This window comes from Aythya ferina (assembly GCF_964211825.1).
Source record: "Aythya ferina genome assembly, chromosome: 5".
Lineage (NCBI taxonomy): Eukaryota > Metazoa > Chordata > Aves > Anseriformes > Anatidae > Aythya > Aythya ferina.
The window spans coordinates 27,023,858-27,030,866 of record NC_140301.1 but is presented as its reverse complement, the minus strand read 5'-3'; the positions used below and the strand labels follow the sequence as shown (position 1 = coordinate 27,030,866).

At 38.5% G+C, this 7,009-nt stretch overlaps 1 long non-coding RNA gene across 1 annotated transcript in view; it reads left to right on the top strand.

The window, feature by feature from the left end:
- The first annotated feature begins 204 nt into the window (after positions 1-204).
- Positions 205-7,009, top strand: part of LOC311437072 — a 174,209-nt gene continuing 167,404 nt past the window's right edge. Inside the window, exon 1 of the long non-coding RNA XR_014693280.1 lies at positions 205-341. This is a non-coding gene — a long non-coding RNA (uncharacterized lncRNA). The remainder of the gene's footprint in view (positions 342-7,009) is intronic.

The following is a 7,009-nucleotide window of genomic DNA, read 5'->3' as shown; positions in this document are numbered from 1 at the left end:
GGACAAATCACAGAAGGGAGAAACTTTGCCTGATTTAAGACTATTTTTTCATACCAAAGGCACTTAAAATGATAGAATTTAATAAATACTGATGGTTCTATGCGAGCTACTGTCTCCAACTAAATTGTTCTGTCTGGCTGTTGCCCAGGTGTTCTGCATGTGGTGCATGACAAAGGGAAGGGCTGAGTGCTGAATGAGCCTCAGCTGGCTGCCATCATTCCTGGGGGTGCTGGAGGGAACTGAGCTGGGCAGGGGCAGCTGTGCTTGAAGGGATGGGTTACTGCCTTCTCCAGTAGCTGGGTGACCAGTGCCCAGGAGAGCCTCCTTATGGGTGACCTGAGGTGAGACCTTGTTTCTGAGGGAAGGAGGAAGCGCTTTATTTTCTTAGTGCTGGTCTCTGGCTTGGTTATTGGTTTGTATGTCTGTGTTTGATTAAGTTTGGGGCCTATATCACTTTCACATCTCCAATTTTAAGGACTATCTTGCCTCCTATGACTCTTCTAAGATGGGATGTGGGTAGTGGGCTCATGGCTGTCCATGCTGCAGGTTGACTTCTTTAGCTTATCTACACAGCCTGCAGTTACATGACATGACTCTCACTGGCCTGAAAAGCAACTATGGTTGCCTGGGTAGAGCTCATTACTCTCTGCTGAGCCTGAAGGCTGCTGTGGTGCTTTCACCGAAGCAGGAGGAGACTGAAGAGGTGTTGGTTGTTTCTTCTGGATGTGGGAAAATGAAATTTGCTATGCAAGGAAATTTCACATTTCTTCTGTCAGAAGCTAGAACCTAGGATACAAATAATATTTGTGGCTATTTGTATGACTGATACAGATTTCATTGTTAATTACTTTTTGATGTCTTTTTGGAGTCTTTATCATGGGTCTTTTATCAACTTGATTTCCTGAGAGCTGAGCACCCAAACTGTCAAGAAGTCAAGCTATGTTCTTAAAACTCTCTTGTATAACTTGCTTTCTTAGATATTCTGCCTGCCTCAGTCAAATAGTGAAGGGCAGAATGGCTGCTGTACAGCAAAGTATTGCTGCCTCTGGAGAGAGGTCCTGGTTCTCATTCTTTATTTAAATGTTTATGTGTAGGTAGCTAATTGTGCTCCTAACTAACTTCCACCCTTTCCATCCACCTGCACAGATACAATTTAACTGGTTATTGTAGCTGATCTTTGAGCCTATTCCCCTAAATACTTCTGTTTGTAGGAAGCTTTAAGTGGTGCAGCTGTCTGGTACCAATTTCTTTAAATTGGCATCATTTGTAAATAAAGTCAGGATGAGAGAGGAAATTAGACTTAGAGAAATAAAACACCAGTTGTTGACTTATGGCAAGAGAAGAGGTAAAAGCATATAAAATATTTTAATGAACAAGAAACCATGTGTGGGTGTGGAGTTTTAGTAAAATGGCAGTGCTTAGTACCCAGAGCTTGCACAAAGATACTTGAGTCTGCTCCTGAGAAGAAGCAAAAAAAAAAAAAAAAAAAAAAAAAAGCTCTACCCAGTAGCTGGTGAAGAAGGTGAAATAACAGTTTTGCTGACTTGAATATCTCTGGACCTTGCTCTCCTTTTTAAGGCTGTGGTGCCCTTTTAGTTGCTGAGCACAAGGAGTCTCATTTTCAAATAAACAAAAAAGGGGCTGCAAGGAATAAGATTGACAGCATAGCTTAGGCTGGAAGAGGTGTTGAAAGTTCTCTAGTCTAACCTGCTGCTCAAAGCAGGCTCTGCTTTGAGGTCAGGTACCTCAGAACTTTACCCATTCTCCTCATATGTCATATCAGCAAGTTGTAAAATAAAACTGTACTTTTTTTAAAGAGAGTTTGGTATTTTGGGCAGAAGTGGAGTCAAGTGCCAGGTAATGTTTTGCCAAGGTGCTTGTGAAGACAATGGTTTCATAGCCATATATTTCATAGTTTTTTTTTTTTTTTTTTTTTTTTATCGAAGACTGCAAATAACTCCATGTTAATATGTAGAAGGAATACCTAGTATGTTCAGAAAACTGGAGAAATTGTACATAAGAGTACATGAGAGAGGCTTCCTTACACTATTGCATAGTCCTGACAAGGTTTGTAATTAGATAGCCTGTTTATCCTCATTATTGGATTGTGCTTACCAAAAAGTATACATCTGTGCAAAGAATTCGTAGAGGTTTGAACTGTGACGATTTACGTCCTCCAAAATTCTCATTATTTAGGTATCTCTGTGCTCAGTGCACGAAATAGTGTTTGGAAAGTTGTCTTTTCGTTTCATATAAATCCTTGAAATGGTGATTCACTAAATAAAAGTGAGTACACAGTGAGTGCACTGAATGGCATGTAAACAAGGTATTTTTGCAGGCGTTTCTGTGAAGCAAAATAGAAGTTTATATATTTAAACCTTAGTAAAGCATGTGATAGGAATGTTAAATAGCAAAAAGAGCACTTCAGGGACAAACACATGATCCATCTAGGCTTGGGATGTGTATGCTAAGTATACTATCATGTGTCACCGACACTAAAGCAGCCCTATGCTGATTTTTTTTCCAATCAATGCTTTACCAAAGTTGTCCTTTTTTGGCTTTGACTGCTGACTCATCTCCTACTGCTAGACATCAGATTCTGGCAGCTTTTGTATCTTTGCACAAAGGCTGCAGCAGCTTTGATTCCAGTTCCCTGACCATGGTCTGTCATCTCACACAGTTCCTGAAGGAACTCCTAGAGGAACAGGCAAAATAAACAGTGTTATTTCATCTAGAAAACATGGTCCATTAATGCAGTACTTTTCCCTCGTGTTTTCTGGAAGGTATATGGCTTCTCTAGATCCTATTTTGGAATAGAGGCTATGTGTTCTATTTTTTTTTTTTCTTTCCTGTTTAAAAACAGGAGGAAGTACACTCATGTCTTTCTAACAAATATCTTCTTACTGGAGTTGTTGTTACATCTCTCGCTGTAGATACAGAAAGAGAAAGGAGCAAGACAAAGCAGCAGGGACTCACGAGGACAAAAAACAAGTGTTTTCTGGGTTGTAAAAACAGATCTGATTAAACTCTAGTGAGCTCCAACTGTGCAGGAAAAACTGCAAAAATCCACTACTTGTAGAGGTAGGAAGCCAGAAACTTTGTTACAATTTTCTCTAGTACAAATTGATCTTATTTTATTAGTACATCTTTAGGTTAAAGTACCGGATTGGGTAGATCTTCACAGTAGAACAACCCATTCAGTGGCTCAGATACAATAAATAAAAATAAAATTATACATTAATTTATAATATTTTGTTTATAATAAAATTATAAATGAAATGTTAGAAAAGGTTTTAATCTAGAATGTGTCCATCCTCCTTTTTGTTTAAACATAAATGTAAAACTTGTCATAATCTGTTCACTATCCTTCTGTTATTTAAAAAATATCTTGATAGCTAAAAAATAGAAAAGGATTGTTTTTGTTGTTTTTCCATAATAATAAGCTTCTTTTAATTTTTTATTTTTTAAAAAAATTGACTTGTTATTACTGGCTTTCCTGTGGCCTGCCTAAAAATTCCCAAACCTGTCTGTAGTAAATGAGCCAGAGATATATCCTGGATGCAAAGACAAAGGAAGTCCTGGTTTCAGTTTCCTACTACTCAAATCTGAAGGTACTAGTGAGAGTTCAAACAGTGTGGACAAAGTGCTGGTGGAATGCTTCACTCACCACCCACAGGGGTGAGACTAACCCTTATCTTGAAGATGCAACAGATAATGCAAATGATGCATCATAATGTTCAGAGTAGCTTAAAGATAAGCAAAAAAATAAATTGCAATCAAGAATTAGTTTTACAGATTTATCTTCTTTTCTACTCCACAGCTTACTTGTGATCTCTTCTTTTTGAGGTCATTTGTGGTTAATGTGTGATTTTTTTTTTTTTTCCTGATTATGACATTTAGGTCTTATGATTTGTTTAATTTTGACAGTCAATTTTTACATGGTTTAATTACAGAAGCTTCAGTAAACAAAATTTATACCTTATTAATTGGTTCTCCTTGATCTCCTACTCTTGCAATAGTGTTTTAAAACAAATAACCCTAATTCTGTCATTATACATAAAAAGGACAAAACTTTGTAGTGATGGTGGCAGTATTAAGTTAAATCTGCAGCAGCTGTTCTGTGTCTCTGTGAAGTTACAAGATAAACTGAACTAACCTTCACCCTGAGATTCTTCCACTTATGAAATTCGACCAGCAGCAGAGGTACTGAGGACAGAGAATTGGAGCAATATTTCCATATAATTATTCCTTAATAAGTACTAGGTACATTTGGGGTAATTTAGTATGTTTTGATACTTGAATTTTCTTTATTTTTCCTTCCTTTCATCTGACAAAGATCAAATAATGAGAGGGATTGGTTGGTTGTATTGGTTATTTCTTCCCTCACTTTCAGGAAAAAAAAGTCAAAGCTGATTTTTTTTTTCCTTTCATCTGTTTGTAATCAGAGATACTGTCCTTCTCTAATCTGCTTAATGGAGTTGCAGTACCTTTGCCCAAGTAATCACTGGGCACTGTATTCACAATTCCCACTTTGCATGTGGGAGGCTGCAGTAGTTCACCCTTCTCAGAATACCCAAAACATTACAAAATTTTACCAAGCATTTGGTTTTGCTTGCTAATGTGGGATAAAATAACCAGAAGTCACAAGAGAAAGGAAAAAATCAGATTACAGAACACTGATTTAACAGGACGTGAAAGACTCTTTGACCTATTACTTTGAGCACTGCCAGTACCCTACACTAAGACCTAAATAAAGCCTGTCTGATAGTTAGACATGGCAGTCTGGAAAGGAAAACAGCAAATGAGGAGACTTGAGGAAAATAGGTAAGAATCCTGCCAGGAGAGCAAACAAACAAGAAAGGAAGAGAATTTTCAAGTACCTGGGCACTGATTTGAGAGGTTTATAGTGTGATGAACCAGGGATACTTTTTTTTTTTTTTTTTCATGTTCTGTTTTCTAGTTCACTACTAGAATCTGTCATACCTTGCTTCTCACCTGTAAACTTCTTTCCACAGGTTCAGATTTCCATTTTTTTAATTACTACAGGAAAAATTCCACCGAGGTTGCACAGGCTTGAAGTCCGTAACTTCCCAGGACCATTTGTCCCTGCTATGTTGAATAGCTTAGATGCTACACTGTAGCAAAGTGTTGTGGGGGTCGCTTTGTTTTATGAAGTAGATAAGTTGCATAGTAGATTAATATTTAGCATGAGTTGACTGTTTCTACACTACATTAAAACAACATCCCATTTGGAAGATATTATTAGAATGTCCTTCTTGATATTTACCAAAGCAGAAGACTATGAAATAATATGAAGAAAGAGTGAAAGTTTTATAAGCTGCCTGTCTTTTGTTACAGACTGTAATCTCCTGACTTTATTTTTGAGGGTTTTTCTCATTTGTTCCCTTCTGGAATCATTTGATCATCATGATAGATGTATCCCAAGCTTCCTTGCTTCATTATTTCCATTGTAACATAGTCAAGAGTGAGTCTCCAGAGACACGTATACTCTGGGACAGCTTTTTAAAAATATTGTTAAGACGTCAACTCTTTTTATTAAAAAAAAAATAAATAAATCCTTTCTCCTGGCCCAATTCCATGGCAATATTTGCTCTGCAGTACACTCTGAAGTGTTAGCCTTTGTAGGTGTTAACTTTGGTGCAGTCTCAAGCACTGGAATGAATTAATGTAATATGCATAGTGACGTTCCTTTCATCAGAGTGGGCAGCAGCCTGGATGAGTTAAAGGGAAGGCATGTATGGTAGTGTGCTGTACGTCATAGGAAGTTTCTACATATAAGGCCATAGTTCCGGTGGAAGCAGAGTATCTGTAGAAAAACACTGCAAATAAGTAACCCGATGTTGAATCTTTGAGCATTCCCAGATTACATCTGTATGTTGTTCAGCAAACAATTGGCCTACACATTTCCCTGAAATATGGAGATTCTTTGTCTGTGCAGTCATGCCTTGGCTGATAGAAGGCTTCCTGCAAAATCTGTAAATCATCAGTACTGAGATAACAAAAAAAAAACCCTAAAAGGATTATTTAAGTTAGCTATGTAGAAATATGCCTTCTCCCAAACAGGGCATCTCCCTAGAGCATTAATGTGCTTCTATACAATATTACAGCTGTTGTACTGGATCAGAAATAGTGACTGAGGAACTGGCAGGAATAAAAAGGGATGGGTAATGGTTTGACTGCTTGTCATTCGTAAGTAGCAGCTGTGTTTCCTTTTCCTTCAGTAATGTGTTGTTTTCCAAAACAACTCATTAAACTCCATCTTACTGCTCTCTGATCGTTTTATGGATTCCCTCGCCCCCCGGGGCAGTGCCAACAAACTGACTGGTGCCTAGCTCTAACTCACTTCTTGACTGGCAGCAATTGCTCTTCTTCATGTCAGGCTGAGAAGACAGGGATGACCACAGTTGTTGCACTCCCCTCTTACCCCGGGGGCAAAACCGGTCTGCTCAGAGATGGTAAAGGCAATGAGATGTCTCGGGAAACCTATGCTGCTGCTTTCTATGCTGTCACTAGAGAAGACTTCAGCCTGCAGTGCTGGTAGTCTAGATCCTTTCATTAACATTACATTAAGAGATTACTCATATAAAACAGAAGAAAATATTAGTTGTGAAGTCCTTTGGATCTAAATGTTTTAGCTGAAGCCAAGTGGATGGACAAGCAGTGGAAATACTGTGGTAAATTCTGTGCCACCACATTTGTCACCCCAAATGTCACAGGAATAAGTGTGTTGACAGATGAGCTGCAGAAAATCTTGCTTGGTGGTTTGAGAAATTATTGCCCTAGTGCTCCCATTGCCTGCTGGAGGTTGCTGTTTCTGTAATGGGGTCAGTGGGAGAGAGTGATCTATTTCTGCAGCTTGGAGGAGCCAGCCAGACTTTGCAACATGAAGGCTGAAGTGTGCTCGTGTTCTGTCCCACCACTGGCTATGAAAAGACTGCAGAAATGAGGCTGAAGCTTGATCTGACAGTGCTCATCTGTTTAGGTAGCG